Below are 17,253 nucleotides of genomic sequence, written 5' to 3' on the forward strand. Positions count from 1 at the left end.
TTTCACATTCCACAAACATGCTTGGCAGGTTAATGGAACACTAAATTGTCCTTAAGTGTGATTGTGAACACCAATGGTTGTTTGTCTATGTGTGCCCTGCAATTGGCTGTCAACCAGTTCAGGGTATACCCTGCTGACTGCCCAAAGACAGCTGGGATAGGCTCCAGCATGCCCGCGACCCATATGAGGATTAGCGGATTAGAAAATGGATGGATGGATATTGCAGTTGATCACAATGAACATGCATATGGGAGTAACTGTCTCTGCTCACACATGTCGATGGGTTATTCCAAATGTTTCAGAAACCTGAATTTTGACGTTTGTTTGTTTGTTTGTTTATTGAACATAAAACATATATACAGTAATAATTTGACAGAAAATAAGGTAGATAAAAAAAGTAAAAAGAAAGAAATCAATCTTCATTCAACACAGTTATTATGTTCAAGGGAGTAGGAAGAAGTCAAAAACTTATCTAGTCCTACCCCGTTATGTGATTGTATCTAATAAATCATTTTTATATCAATCAGAAAAGAAAAAAGTAAGAAGAAAGAAGTCTCCATTAAGGCTCATACTTTACTCTTAACCGTGATATTTTTACAACTTTTGGTTTGTATCGGGATTATATACTTCCACACCCTGACACTCTTGTGTCAATTTTCTCTTGTATTCATAATGGATATTTATATACCTTTCTCTATTTATCAACTTAGTTCTGATTTATCATTATATTTAATGTTTTGAATTTATCAAAACCCGTTACACGTTAACCCAAATATTTATGTCATGATAATATAATACAGTCAATGCAAAATTCACATTTACTCCCTCTCCTAAGAAGATAATCCATCCATCCATCCATTTTCTACCGCTTATCCGGGGTCGGGTTGGGAGTGAAGCAGCTTTAGCAGGGAAGCCCAAACTTCCCTCTCCCCAGCCACTTCTTCCAGCTCTTCCCGGGGATCCCAAGGCGTTTCCAGGCCAGCTAGGTGACATAGTCTCTCCAGCATGTCCTGGGTTGTAACCGGGGCCTCCCGCCGGTGGGACATGCCCGGAACACCCCACCTGGGAGGCGTTTAGGGGGGGGTCCTAATCAGATGCCTGAGCCACCTCATCTAGCTCCTCTCGACATGGAGGAGAAGTGGCTCGACTCTGAGCCCCTCCTGGATGATCGAGCTTCTCACCTTATCTCAAAAGGAGAGCCCAGACACCCTGCGGAAAAAACTCATTTCAGCCGCTGGTATCCAGGATCTTGTTCTTCACGACACATAGCTTGCTACCATAGATGGTCCAAGCAGATAATATTTTTATGTTTTAGTTTTATATGTAGTCTTAATTAAAAACTACAAAAATATGCAAATCATTGTATTTATTGGGGGCGGCCCGGTAGTCCAGTGTTTAGTACGTCGACGACGAGTGCAGAGGTATCAGGTTCAATTCCATCTCCGGCCTCCCTGTGTGGAGTTTGCATGTTCTCCCTGGGACTGCGTGGGTTTTCTCCAGGTACTCCGGTTTCCTCCCACATTCCAAAAACGTGCATGGCAGGCTGATTGAACACTCGAAATTGTCTCTAGGTGTGAGTGTGGGCATGGATGGTTGTTCATCTCTGTGTGCCCTCCAATTGGCTGGCAACCGATTCAGGGTGTCCCCCGCCTACTGCCCGAAGACAGCTGGGATAGGCTCCAGTTCGGAAAATGAATGAATGAGTGAGTGAATGTATTTATTGGGATGTAGTCTTTGTTAGTTCATATGATAGCGAGTATGTAGTACATAGGCTGGATTTACATTGCATCAAAACGAGTGGCACAATTTGGATACACATCAGAAATAGAAAGTAATACATGGATTGGTATACTGTATTTTCAGATCAAAATTATCCCTCTTCCAAACACAAGTGTGTCAGATAGTGTATACTCCAATGACAGCTCAGCATAAACACACTCCGTGGATGTGCAACAGTCAACGCGAGCCTTCTGTCACTGAAATAGACCGACTGCTACCAAAGACATATACTTGGGGTTCAAATCAGGCAAATAAATACATTAAAAACACACACACCTTAAATCAGGCATGTCCAGCTCTGGGCCTGGAGGGCCACTGTCCTGCCAGTTGAGTTGAGTTGAGTTTTCCATCTCTCGTGGCTGCAACACACCTGATTCAGATGATCAGCTCATCAGCCAGCTCTGAGGCAGCATTTGAAGAATCCTGATTATTTAAATCAGGTGTGTTGCTCCTGGGAGAGCTGGAAAACAGGCAGGACAGCGGCCCTTGAGGACCGACTTTGGACACCCCTGCCTTAAATCTTAACTTCAGCGAAAGCACATACATTGAAAACTTGTCTAAATATGTGACATTCGCGCCGTGTCCACCAGTGGGAGCCTGTGGAATGACGCCACGTTTAAATTAATTTGGGAAGGAGTCAGTGCAGGTCACGTTGACAGTATGTAACACTTAATGTTTAGGTTATTTATGTCATTTGTAAATTTAAATGTCCCCAGTGTGGGACAAATAAAGGATATCTTATCATTCTTTACTTCTGTGTTTCACTGCTCCGTGATGACATTGCAAGTACTGTTCTCTCAGTGTCAACAAAGTGTGTCACTTGAAATGCAAGTGTGAATAAATCACGCAATAGACGCAATAGGCAACAGCAGTGTCAATTCAGCTTTTGCCTTCATTGGGACCTGGACCATGGACCATCATCGCATTTAGGACAAAAGTGGGCCTCAGTCAACATGAACGCAGATTGCTGTCATTTGGCATCCTAACAAACCTAAGGCTAGAGATACTAAAAGCTGAATGCTCATATTATTGTCGTTCAGTCAACTGATCAAGTCAAGTGTATTTTGATAAAGAGAAATACCGGTAATAAGTGCACATTTTCCCAACCTACAACCATCATACAGCTCTGTGCTCCAAGTGAGAAGTTGTAGAAGGAATGTAACACACAAGCGCAAGTCACTGAAAAGAAAGTAACATTCGAAGATACTCCACCCAGAGGCCCATCCATCTCACAATAGCGTTTTCCATGTCCAGAGATAAGTCGTCTTATTATTGAATGGTTCTGATTGAATTATTTCTCCTTCGTACATCCAGATCAGTCCTTGTAATAAAAAGTTACTGCACAGAAAAAAGTGGAGTGGGACAAAGGCTTTTCCTTACATGACTCGGTGTATTACACATTTGATAAGTGGACTGTTTTGTCATTGTGGTACAGTACTTTCTGTTAACTGGGAGTGGATTGAAGAAGAGACAAGTGTTAGCAAAGTGTTGCATGTGTGTGTGTGTGTGTGTGTTTCCGTCCACTTGGTGGTGAGCTCATCGGAGGTGTGTGGGGTGGTGCAAGGTCAGTGAGCTAACACAGCTTGCATGCATCTCTTAACCTCAAACACTGCAGTTTACATCATAAAACCTGGAAACACGTGTTGCATGTGTGTATTTGTGTGCTAAGCTGTTATGCGAGATATGCATTACAGTATATTTGCTGTTGTGTGGGATTTAATCTAATATGGCCATTACAGTGGTATGTAAGCGTCTGGCTTTCCCAGATGTAGTGGCGGATTTTGTGGCCGCTACTCATAGCTCCGAGTTTCCTGAACGCAACATAGTGATAGCTGCTCTGCCATTGGCTATTACCTAGCATCTTCCTGGCATCCCGTTGCCTAAGTGGGACCTCTACCGTATGAGTCTATGCGTGTAATATAGATAGATAAGTGTCTTCTGGCCATGAGGGGCTCGGATAGTTTTACTTAAATACGAGTCACCTGGAAAAAGTGTTCACCAGTAGGGCGATCGCTCACAATGCTGATGTTTGCCCAGGACATTTTCGAAGGATTGTTAAAAACCGACAAAAGCAAACATCCTTAGATCAGTTGGTTGCAAAACGCCAGGCAAAAAACACTTCTGAGAGAGAACATGCACTTAAGAGGGCAAAAAAACAATGCGGATGCAGTTAAAAGTTAAATGAACATCATTTTTATTCTTTACTCTATTCCAGGGGTGGCCAACTCGCGGCTCTCTGGCTGGTTCAATGCGGTTCCTGGGTTTTCACACGACAATTGTCGAAAACACTGCCATTCAAACAACAGCGCTTTAATACACAGAACGTACTACGTCAGCCTATCGTCTATCCCGTTACTTGATTGACATAGAGGGCAACCAATCAGATGACCGAATCAACCAATTAATTTCATAAGCAGAGGTACCACTGTATTTTGATTTCTAATTGGTCAGCAAGTAAGAATCTGAAAAACAAGGTGAATCAAGCGCATTGGCCATGCAGACATGATAATACACCAACATCCTATTATCGAATGTGCATTTTATTTGTTTTGATTATTCAAACATATGATTAGATTTGTTGTAATTTTTTTTATTATACTGTAAATGATATCTGACTGGGGTATTGAAATGTTCCCACACCAACTGCATAAAATTGTGTGAAGGACTCTTCAACATGTGGCGCATCACAAATCGTCAACAATTGCAACAACTAGTCTTTCCATTGGACACCTATCTTCCATCAAGGCTCATACACAATGAAAAAATGAACTTTTATGAATCGTCAAAGAAACAATATGTAGTAATGCAACCTTGAAATAAAAGTGGCATTGGTTTCCGACCATTTTTTTGTTTTTAGTTGAATCCTTCCCCTCATGTCCAGTAATTTCATAAATTAAACTTCCGCATCCAAGACAGGAAGAAAAAATGCAATACATGCACAATACCTGTATGCGGAATCTAAGCATCTTCAACGCAAAATGTCTTTTGATCCTGCTACTGTGTACGAGCCAAATTTTCTTCATTGTGAATACAATTTTTAAATGCCCCTGGGAAAAAGAAAACAATTGCCTTTTCCTCATGTTACGTGATCTAAGAAGGACATTCAGTAAAACGCGAGCTGACAGTTGAGTTTATTTGAGAAGAGCACTGAAAGCCGACTGCTTTTGAATCGAATTGTAACGTATAACCTGGATGGGGCGGGGGGGGGGGGGGGTGTTATACGTTCCTGTGGAATATACAATAGATGTCAATCTACTGGTGATAGTAGCGAGAAATAACGTGATTCATTTTCACTTCCAGGAGTTATGAACATTAATCTCACAGAACTCAATAAAATTCTGGCGTGGCCAATCGATAAACCTTGTAATAGACAAAAGTGATCGAGTGGCACAGCTTGAGTGACTAAGGTGAATATATACAGTCAGCAAATGTTAACGCCTTCAGGCTGAACAGACGTATGATATACTTTGCAGCGTAGCTCGTGAGCAATATACATCAGCATTAACCTTTTCCCCGAGTAATGGAACAGTGACCCCTGAATAACATGCTAATCTGCCCTTGATTAATGCAGCTTGTCAGTGACATTATTTATTTAGCAAAAGGTGCAGAATGTGCCAAAATGTACCCCGTCTGTAAAATCCACCGACAGCGAAGAAGCCGCTAAAGACGACCCTTCTCATGAATAATGAAGCAGGAACAGCTTGTAAGGCCAGGCTGCTGTTCTGCCACGTCAACTAGCATTAAGAGAGGAAATGATGACACTATTTTATTTTGGGAATCAGACTGTGACCTAAAGTCATTGATGCACAGGGTCGTCATATTTGCATGTCAAAGAACTTGACGGAATCGAGCTTGATGGAATCGAGCACCATACTACTGCCTGAAGACAGCTGGGATAGGCTCCAGCACCCCCCGCGACCCAGGTGAGGATAAAGCGGTTCGGAAAATGAATGAATGAATGAATATTTGATCACAGCAGTATCTGCTGGGTCTGTTGAGACACTGAAAGTCCACTTGCTCGTCATTCAAACCATAAATTGTCTGCGAAGCTTTTGAAGTCCGCAACATGTGCAATTTTGTATGGGTTTGTTGGTGGTGATTTATGTATGACAAGACGGCAAGATATCTTCAATCAAAATGAGGTTTTATGTTCCATAAAGACATGTGTTACAGCTGCCTGATGCCGGTTCCATCAGTCGACATTGCACGACAAACTAGCTGGCTTTGTCGAATTTTGAAACAAGCACAGAAGGACGATCGGGGTTGATTGCGGGGTTGTTGCTCTCAACTTCTATTCCAGATTGTGTCGAATTAGACTGCAATGATATACTTTCTCTGAAATAACTTCAGCTTTGTATTCATGAAAGCTCTACATTACTCAGTTGTGTGCTCATTGTTTCTTTCTGTCTTTCTTTCTTTCCGAGATAAATCGAGTATATGTAGTTCAAATCATGATTGGACTGATTGAAACCCGTTTGGAATGTTGGCAAAGTTAGTCAGGGTTGTTTTCTTGTTTTTGTTCTGGATTGTTGAAAAAATTGTACTGTAATTCACTGATTTCCTCCTGTTAGCACTTATATTGAAAAAAACATTAGTGTATATATATATATATATATATATATATATATATATGCAATATTTTATATATATATATATATATATTTTCACCAAGTGCTGATTTTTTTTCTTCTGTCTGCAGCTTCCCCAACATTCGATGCGAACTCAAATTATGCATCTTTTTCGTTTTGCCCTCCACATGCTCCAGATTTGATGAAAGACTGAATAGATGGCATGAGATGAAAACAAAAGCGAGCTGTGTGTTCTCAGAGGGAGACAAGAGCAATGACAGGGTGATTTAGAGAGCCAGTTGGCCTTGATGTTTATGAACTTGATGCGCCGGTTCGTTTCACTGACTTGACTCATATGTCCCCAGCTCTTCTTCTGCACTCATCTCCCATTCATTTAAGACAAATGAGATGATGTATTTTTTTCTTTCTGCATTTATTTATTTATTTTTATCATTGCAGGGAGACAAGACTGATGACAGGAAAAAAATGGAACATTCTCCATAGATAAGACTTATAAATCATGTGGAATAGACTCCAAACAGAAACGATATGGTGTATGTGTATGTTATTCAAAGTGGATAATGAACAACAGTGTAAAAGGCCATAAAAAATGTATGTAAACTGTAACTCAGCCATATTCTTGTTCAGAAATTGCTGGCCATATAACCGTGACCATGTGGCATAAAAGAGCAGACATTTCATGTGTTTTACAGCTTTAGATAATAGAATGTGTCAAAGGAGGACTCCTCTCATTCATGTGTGAAGTGACAATGAGAGTTAATGAGGCAGACAAAACCTTGGTGCATCATCTGTTGGAAAAACAATAGATGGAAGACAACAAACAAACCAGAGCGCTGGCATTCAACAAAAGAAATGCTCATTTCGCTCCGTTCTGCTTTCATGAGTCTATTTCTGTCAGTGGTTTTCCAGATGGACAGGACCAGGTCGGGTGGAACTGCATATGTGCCCAAAAATCTAACCAAAAACAAAAAAGCAAACAAACAAACAAAAAAAGCAACAGTTTCACCCATGACATTTTTATACACACATATGCATATATCATATATCAATGTATGATTTGATATTTGTATATGAACAAAGCCTAAACATCGAATATGATCATTGAGGGTAGATCATGAAGACAACGTACAGCACATTTGACAATAAAGTTGTATTCAATTCAATTCAATTCAATCTTATGTAAAGCAAAAAAAAAGAAAGGTGTAGAAGTTGAATATCTGTAAAGCTGCTTTGTCTGGGCCTCCTGCCATAAGGCTCCACCAGCCACCTGAATTGGAAGCAAACACTTCAACCTCTGGGACTTGGTTGCGCATAATGCTCATTTCAGGAAATGTGTTCATCTTTCTGATAGTTCTTAAGAACACACAGCAATGTCGAACTACTGACAGATGATAGAGGCCAATTAGAAGAGAGGCGGAGTGATGTGGAAAGTTAAAAGTCCCAGTTCTCTTGTATTGTATATCATCACTCATGGACGTGACCCTTGCCCAACAACATTGTTGGAACTGTTGTATAAATGTGATGAACAGTTTCATTTTGATCATTATGTATTGCTAACCTCAAAGTGATTTCAAGTCAAGTCAAGTCAACAGTATTTATAGAGCACTTTCAAACAGCCATCGCTGCATACAAAGTGCTGTACATGGAGCAATTTAACATGCACAATAAACAGTAAGACAAATCGGTAATAAAGGCGGTAGAAAGCACCAAACAGTAAAACCAAGAACAAATCTAAGTCATGCTGAGTCGAATGCCAAAGAATACAAGTGAGTTTTGAGGAGGGTTTTGAAGATGGGCAGCGAGGAGGCTTGCCGAATGTTCAGTGGGAGGTCATTCCAGAGAGAGGGACCAGTAACAGAAAAGGCTCGATCCCCTCTGAGCCTCAGTTTAGTTCTTGGTACTTCTAATAAGGTCTGGTCCACAGACCTGAGGCGCCGGACAGGTGTGTAGGGGCGGATGAGCTCAGAGAGGTAAGGTGGCGCGAGATTATTCAGAGATTTGAAAACAAATAAGAGGATCTTGAAAATAACTCTAAAATGAATGGGGAGCCAGTGAAGGGATGCCAGAGTAGGAGTTATGTGCTCCCTCTTACGAGTACCAGTCAAGAGGCGAGCAGCGGCATTCTGGACCAGCTGAAGGCGCTTAATGGAGGACTGGCTGACTCCAAAGTAAAGGGCATTGCAGTAATCGAGCCGGAATGTGACAAAGGCATGAATTACTGTCTCAAAGTGTTCATGTGAGAGGAGAGGTTTTATTTTGGCCAGCTGTCTAAGGTGAAAGAAGCTGGATTTAACAACGGCACCAATTTGCCGATCGAGTTTGAAATCACTGTCCAGTTTAAGGCCCAAGTTTGAGACTGTTGACTTAAGATAAGGAGACAGGGGGCCCAAGTCTACAGGATGGAATGTACAAGGGCCACTGGGAACAAACAATATCACCTCTGTCTTCTTTTCATTGAATCTCAAGAAATTTTGTGCCATCCAGGTTTTGATTTCTTCCAGACAGGATAGGAGTGGCCTTAATGAGAAGGCGTCTTTCTTGCTCAGTGGGACATAGATCTGGCAGTCATCTGCATAGCAGTGGAAGGGAATACCATGTTTCCTTAAGATGGAACCCAATGGGAGCAGATACAGTGAGAACAGCAGAGGCCCCAGAATTGAGCCCTGTGGAACACCACATGACAGGGGAGCAGTGCGTGACTCAGAGCAGCCAAGGCTGACACAGAAGGTTCTGTCAGCTAAATAGGACCTAAACCACTCAAGAGCACTGCCACCAATGCCCACCAAGTGCTGCAAACGAGTCAGCAGAATTTTGATGGGGGGAATTTTGATAATATTTGTAGTACTAAACGATTTTTTCATCTACACCCGCTTTTTCAACCATCCAAGTGCAAAGTGCAATTCTGTATTTATCAGAGAGGCAAGGTTGTAGGTGCAGCGGTCATGGTTGTGAACTCCAGATTGTGTACTCATGTAAACATCAACCATGAGTCCGTATGCACTGCCTCAAGTTGTCAATCTCCCGCATTTCCCAACTGCTTTCGCCGGCAAACAAACTTGATGTTATCAGGAAATGATATGACTTTTGATGTGCTGTTTGTGTATGTAAGAAATTCAAACAGTATGACGATTACAAAGAGAGTGACACGCTTTTTTTTTTTTTTACCAGACTTTTCAATATTTCTGGGTGGAAGCCAGCAAACAGCTACAGTTCTTCGATTCATATCTAAATGTGTGAGTTATGTATTTAGTGTGTGGTAGTGGGTGTGAACACTGAAACAAGTTCCCACACGTGTGTGGTATCGGTGCAGGGTGCCATTGATTTATTGGTCTTCTTGACACATACAAACACATCCACCTATTAAATGTCAAATCCTGATCCTGCCAGTCCCTCCTGCAAGTGCAATGGTAGAGTGGACCTCAATGTTGGTTATGCAGTTGGGACTTGTTCAGTCACAGACAGTTAGTGTACTCGTTAAATTATGGCAATTGCTATTCGGGAACAGGGCAGCACGGTGGTCGACTGGTTAGCACGTCGGCCTCACAGTGCAGAGGTGCAGGGTTAGATTCCGGCTCTGACCGTCCTGTGTGGCGTTTGCATGTTCTCCTCGAGCCTGTGTGTGTTTTCTCTGGGTATTCCGGTTTCCTCCAACATTCCCAAAACATGCATGGCAGGTTCATAGAAAACACTAAATTTTCCCTAGGTGTGAGCGCGGAATGGTTCTTCGTCTATGTGTGCCCTGCGATTGGCTGGCGACCAGTTCAGGGTGTACTCACCTCCTGTTCGATGACGCCTGGGATAGGCTCCATCACCCCCCGTGATCCTTGTGTGGATAGGTGGATTGGAACATGGATGTTAAGACAGGGTGCTGATGCAAACTACAGATAACTGCATTAGTGATGCTGAGGACATCCACAAGACCAAACAGAAAATTTTAAGGTGGGGTACACCCTAAACTGGCCAGCCAAACTCAGGGCACACCAAGACAAACAACAACCATTCACACTCACAGTTTAATTAACCTACCATGTATGTTTTTTGATAAATGGGAAAACAGTAACGTATTTTTACGACCATAAGGCATAGTTAAAAGTCTTAACTTTCCCGCAAAATAGACGAGCCGCCTAATCATACATAAGGCTCCCCGCCTTATGTATGCACAGAGTTCCAAAATCTGTGAATGTTGTTGTGTGACTTTGATGAGTGCTCTGCTTGACTGACTGATGTGCCGGCACGCTGCTTATGTTTGGTACAAAGCATACCAGCCATTTGAAGAGAGTATGATGTTTTTACTTTTTAGTGCCCCACTTTCTTTAATTACAAAAACAACCGACTGAAATATATTACCTGTTTTAAATGTGTTTTTAATGCCACTATGAGTCTACGGCTTGCACACTCCAGTGATTATAGAGAACACATCTCCGAACTATTATGTGTGCATATTCCACTGCAACGGTTTTCACTTTCTGTTTTTGCAGACATTGATATGATTGACAGTTGTTTTGATTGTGATCAGCAAAGGACCAAGTCTTCACGCCCTCCTTTAATATAGCATCTCATGTCAATTGTTCCCCTCAGCTCTGTGACTTTAGAATCCAGGATAAATGCTATAAATCTGGTAAATGCTTTATTTCGTGAAGTACTTTTTCCATTGAAGTAAACAATGTTGTCATCTGTGGCAAAACACATTTTGTGCCATTTCACAAGCCCCGTTGCTCTGACCAGTGTCACAGCTGCAAATGTGCACTGGCATGAAACACAGCGGGCCATCACGTAAGCGCAGGACGCACAGGATGTTCATCTGATTCCATCCTCCTCATCCACATCATCATCATCATCACCAAAGATGAATAGAGGGAAACAGATGCTGCCTGCTGCTTTCCTGATTGCCACTTCCTATTACTTCTGCAGTCTGTGTGTGTGTGTGTGTGTTTCACTTTCCATCTCTGACAGGTGGAAATGTAGGATCATGTGTGAGAAAAAGACCTCGCATGTCACCATTTCCAGCTCTTTCTCGCAGAAGTGTGTGATTTTTGCCCCGAAAGCAGGTCACCCGTGTGTCATGCTCTCACGCAAGGAAAAACACTCTTATTCAATTATATAGCGGTTGGGTTTGTGCTGATCACTGAGTGGTTCACTAGACCAGAACGAAGTGTAATCACAGCATTTTGACAACCTAATTTCAAGTCAGATCAAAGGAACGCTGGGAAGGATGAGTCATGCATTCCCATTTCCCATGAGAGGAACTTCTGATTTATTATGTTCAGACTTTTCCCTGCCCTCAGAGACTTGCGGTGCCAGACTGAATCAGTTAGAAACTAATTTCATAATATTGTTTGTGTTTCATATGAATTTTGTATATGAAAAGGAACCGGTGGGCGGCCCGGTAGTCCAGTGGTTAGCACGTCGATTTCACAGTGCAGAGGTTCAATTCCAGCTCCGGCCTCCCTGTGTGGAGTTTGCATGTTCTCCCCGGGCCTGCATGGGTTTTCTCCGGGTGCTCCGGTTTCCTCCCACGTTCCAAAAACATGCATGGCAGGCTGATTGAACACGCTAAATTGTCCCTAGGTGTGAGTGTGAGTGCGCATGGTTGTTCGTCTCTGTGTGCCCTGCGATTGGCTGGCAAGCGGTTCAGGGTGTCCCCCGCCTACTGCCCGAAGACGGCTGGGATAGGCTCCAGCACCCTCCCGCGACCCTAGTGAGGATCAAGCGGTTCGGAAAATGAATGAATGAAAAGGAACCGGTACAAAAAAAGACATTTTTGCTGACTTAGAAAAATGTTTGTTTTTTTCTTTAAATTCACATTCAATCATGCTGCCGCTGATCCATCCATCCATTATCTGATCTGGTTATCCTCACGAGGGTTGCAGATGTGTCGGAGCCTAGCCCAGGTGTCTTCGGGCAGTAGGCGGGGGACACCTCCAACTGGTTGCCAGTCAATCGCAGGACAAACAACCATTCGCACTCACAATCACACTGAGGGATAATTTAGAGTATTGGCTACCGATGATGACAATGGTAAAAATGCATGTATGCCACACATCCGTCTTTTTTGCTGCTTAGACTATTCAAACTTGTGAAGAACTGGCACCAATGCGAACTTCAGTTGCAATAGGCCTGAGGATTTCAGAAATAAACAGAAACCATTTGTTGGTTCCGTTGGATTACCCAATGGGAAACCACAGTAGCTAATTTTGGGTTCCGTAAACGTTCATCATGGGAACCCATTTTTCTATTTTGACTGGTATTCATAATCAAGAATTCTGAAACTCAAAAGTTTCAAGGGTAAATGTTTGAAAACTATGCATTAATAATGAACAGAATCAGCAGCTGTGTACTCCAGGTTTATTCAATAAAAGAAATGGATCAAAATATGTTGTTTAACACTTTTATTGTGCTCATATGGCATCATGAATACAGCATTCCACAAAATCTGGCTCTATACCATGGGCCACAAGTAAACCTGAGACTGTTAACATGATAATATGTGTGCGTGTGTACTATTTATGTAAATAAACTTAATATCAATGGCGACTCACCCCCTTTCTTAATACAAAAGTATGTACAGTATTAGGAATTGAATGATTAAAATCATGTGATGAATCTTTTTTTAAAATAACCTTGTTACTACATAAAGACTTATAGTATTGACATGGCTTGACATCCTCTTTGCAACCCCAAGACGATGCACTGTGTAATCGACTATCCATCAACTATCAATTATTTGACCTACGAATGTACCATACGTCATTGTTAGTTCAACCGACAGTTAACATTAGTATTACTACACTTTGTGACGAATGTTTTATTCACAAAGTTACCATGTCAACTAGTAAATTATAGAATAACTGAGACTGTTTCATATTATTTTTCAGAGCGATTAGCCTTTAGATCTAATGACCAACTTAAAGTACAGTAGGTGCCTCCCGTCGAATCTCTCTGTTTTGTCCATACATCACACGTGAGCTTAATGATACGCCCTTCTTTGGATGATTCGAAAGAAAAATCCGACTGGCTTAAATGTCGTCAGTAATACACCTTTCTGTGTTTTTTTCATTGCCTTCTCACTCCGACATCCGCGTGCTTTCTCAGCGTGCAGTCTAAAATAGCAACCCGCATGCGCACATAATGTTATCTCTTCCGCCCCCCCACCACTCAAAAAACAAAAACAAAAACACAAAAGTAGATTAGAAGAAAAACACTCACGCAACACACCAAAAACACACATCCAGCCACAGTGAAATTGTGTTGATCACACAGGAGAGATTCGATCGCGTACAGTCAACTAGTGCGTGCTGATTTTTACTAGAAACGATTTTTCGGTATCGTAAAAATGATCCCACGGAAACGACACACTACCGGAAACGATCGTTACCGTGAAATCCTCATGCCTGTGCAAGATTCTTCCGCAACTTTCCATGGGAAGTAACAGCAGTTAATATTATACTTTACATATTATATGTATAAATAAAACAGGAATTTACATATGGTTGGCTCTTAAAAGGCAATTTTACTGTATAGAGTTGGGGGAAAATAATTTCACATAATTCTGAACAAAAGAAATGTGTTAAAAGTTCAGGGAAGGTGTTAATAATAGAATGTGTTGAATGAACACCACTCAGTAATAAAAAGAGCCTGTGTAATCTAAAGCTACCGTCTCACTGCATCTCAATTCTGAATTTTGTTTCCAGTATGGGACACACATCAAATTTTTCCATTCAGTGTGAACATTACAATTACGATCTCTTTTTTCTTTTTTCAAATCCCACCCGGGCCGCTTTCATATGGGATATAAATCAGATACGTAGGGGATGCGTTTGCAGTATGAACGCTCATTCGCACACATCTGACCAAAACGTCATCAAAAGCCAAATATGTGCTTATGTGCTTTGTGTGGGTGAGGGAGAGAGTTCTCAGGAGACTACTGACCTCATTTGTAAATCTGCACAGTTGTTATGAGAAACGGTAGTTGTCTCAACATTTGACTTAAATTTAAAACATGAAGAATAAAGTGGATATTTGTGGTGACAGGGTTCATTTATTACACGCAATGGCACGACGTCTTCTTCAGTAGATGTCTCCATTAAAGAGGTGATTGAGGAGCATTGTCTCATCTTCCCAAATTATATGTACCTCCTCCCACCTTGCTCCTTTGGCGATGAGATTGATAAAGTGGCCCTATATGCAGGACTAAATTTTCTTCCATCAACACTGTGCAGCGTGATGTCTTTTTTTTTTAAGTGCACGTCACTCAAAGTCATGCTTTGTGTGCATGCATGTCACATCAGCCACAGTTGCTTCTATTCAAAAGGCAAGTAAAGAAAGTCTTAAGGAGAAGCACCTGTGGCTAAAGCCAAACCGTGGCAGCGTTTTTACTTTGTGGACCTGGCTTTGACACCTCTTATGGGCTCATTATTATTATATTGCCTACAACACATAGCTCTTCCATTTCCTATGTTTTTATGATTTTATGTCCTGTTTTTATATAATATCTCGTTTACTAATTTTTACATTGTATTTTCTTATTGTCTGTACAGTGTCCTTGGGTGGCATGAAAGGCGCTTTTAAATAAAATGCATCATTATTATTATTATTAAAAAAAAAGTAAAAAAAAATCTTGTTTATTTCTTGATTATAGTATTAGATTAGTAGCCATTGGAAAACAGGCTGTTGTCACAGCAGTGGACACTCCCATTTGGGTGTAGAAATGTCAAAGTGCAGAGAGACCCTCCTTTCTTTTCCCCTGGAATGTAAGAATGTGATTGTAGATTAGCTCAACAGGTAAAGCTATTGGGAAATCATTAACTCCGATTTGCTGTTGATGTTTTGCTTTTTAAACCCCCCACCCCCACCCCCAATCAAAACGCTCCACATTCTCATCAGATTTTGAAACGGCAATTTTTTTCTGTCCTATTTCTATTCTTATACCCAGCGATAGGACAGGTGTCCAACATGTTAGAGAACACAAACAAATTAATGTTTTTATTCATGACATTCCATTAAAATCGGTCCGGTGGATACGCTGCAAAAATGGTCATCCCATCTGCTTCACACAGAATGGTTGTGGGTTTCGAACTTGACTCTGACCTTTCTGTGTTGGGTTTAAATATTCTCCCGATGTTTGCGTGGGATGCACGTCAGCTCACAGTCCCAAAACGTGTCGTAGCTTAAGTGAAGGATCAGCATTGCTCTAAAGGGTCTACATTTATATTTTCCCTGTGATTGGCTCTTAACTTGTATTCCGAATGATCCATTTTTGAAGCATGCTTACTGTATAAATCTCTCTCTTTCTTACATTTCCCACATTTTGAAAAGAGTGGCGGCTGCTGGTCATTCAAACGAGGGTAAGCTCAGCTCATCCAATCATTACGCAGAAACCGAGCCTTTTGAGTTCAAACGGTTGCTCCGAGTCTGGAACACAAATTGTCAAATCGGTGGAATCTCAATGCCTTGTGTCATTCTCCAGCAACCAGAAAGAAACCTGCTGACAAACGTGCACAGAGAGACAAACACATGCACTGTGCTAATACTGTTGTTAAAGGAATTTGTTTTGTCTGGACCATGTGACTCATGACGAGAATCTCTGAAGTCGTCTGACCAACTCAAAATCTCTCTTCATCTGGGCAAACAGCAGCACACATCCAGCACTGAAGCCCTTTCCTAAACATTTTGTTCATGGTGCTCCCACTAATAAGGAGAGAGAAGTCACGCAAGTGGCTTCAGGGAAAGTTACATAAATATCTCTTGTTTTGTAACACACAAATGGAAGTTGACAGTTCACTCTTTGAGAGTAAATTCATTAAAACATAAGTACCAAAAGGCTCACATATGAAAGAACATTTTCGTAATGATTGATTAAAAAATATTTTAAGAAAAACAGCTTTTGTTGAACAGCTCCTCGAGCAATATAATTATAACGTGTATGTACAAAATCTCCAGGAAAAACAGAAAATGTGACCAAACCCCCCCCCCCCCCACAAACTTTTGGACAGCACCAATAGCTTTCAGCACAACACAACTGGGTGGGAGAAGTAAGAGTCAGATGTGAAACCTCACAATATAGTCCTAACATCAATGGAATAGCATCAAACGTTGTGTTCCAACTCTATCACAGCTCGGATACCAGAATCAGAATCAATTTTGCTACCATTGTCAGGGAAAGATACATTCAAAATTAGGAATGTTTTTGGTAGCAGGGGGTGCTGGAGCCCATCCCGGCCGTCTTTGGACAGTAGGTGAGTACACCCTGAACCGGTTGCCAGCCAATCGCAGGGCACACTTTGATAAGATAAGATAAGATGAGATATCTTTTATTTGTCCCACACTCTCTTCATGAGGATGAACAACCATTCGCTCTCACATTCACACTTGGGGACAATTTAGGGTGTTCAATAAACCAGTGTTTTTCAAACCCTGTGTGAGATATTGTCAGGTGTGCTGGGGGAAATGATCCAATATGTATACAGTATGCCTGTGCGGTCTATCATCCGGCAGAATAATTGTGTAGTACCAGTACTCTTCCATACTGGTACGGAGCAGCAGCAGCTAGCGAATTGTCTTGTTCTTCGAAACAAGCGAAGTTTCCGGCGTGATTGGATTGCATTGGATAAACTTTATCGTCAAATGTACTGTATGTGGAACACACAGCACAGATGAAATTTCTTCCCTCTCAATACAAAACAAGAGGAGCCACTGCGGGTGTCCGCGCCGCCATCAAAAGAAAAGTTAACAAAAAAAGAACAAAATAATACAAAACAACACATGAGACACAGACAATCGTGCACTCTTAACCACTTTCCTGCATACACGTTGTTGTCTGAAGCAGTTCTAGATGAAACAGGAGCGAATCAATGTCCTTTTCACCAGTGTATCAAAGACGTCATGC

Source organism: Hippocampus guttulatus, chromosome 4 (assembly GCF_054856545.1).
Source record: "Hippocampus guttulatus isolate MCC_2025c chromosome 4, RoL_Hgut_1.0, whole genome shotgun sequence".
NCBI lineage: Eukaryota > Metazoa > Chordata > Actinopteri > Syngnathiformes > Syngnathidae > Hippocampus > Hippocampus guttulatus.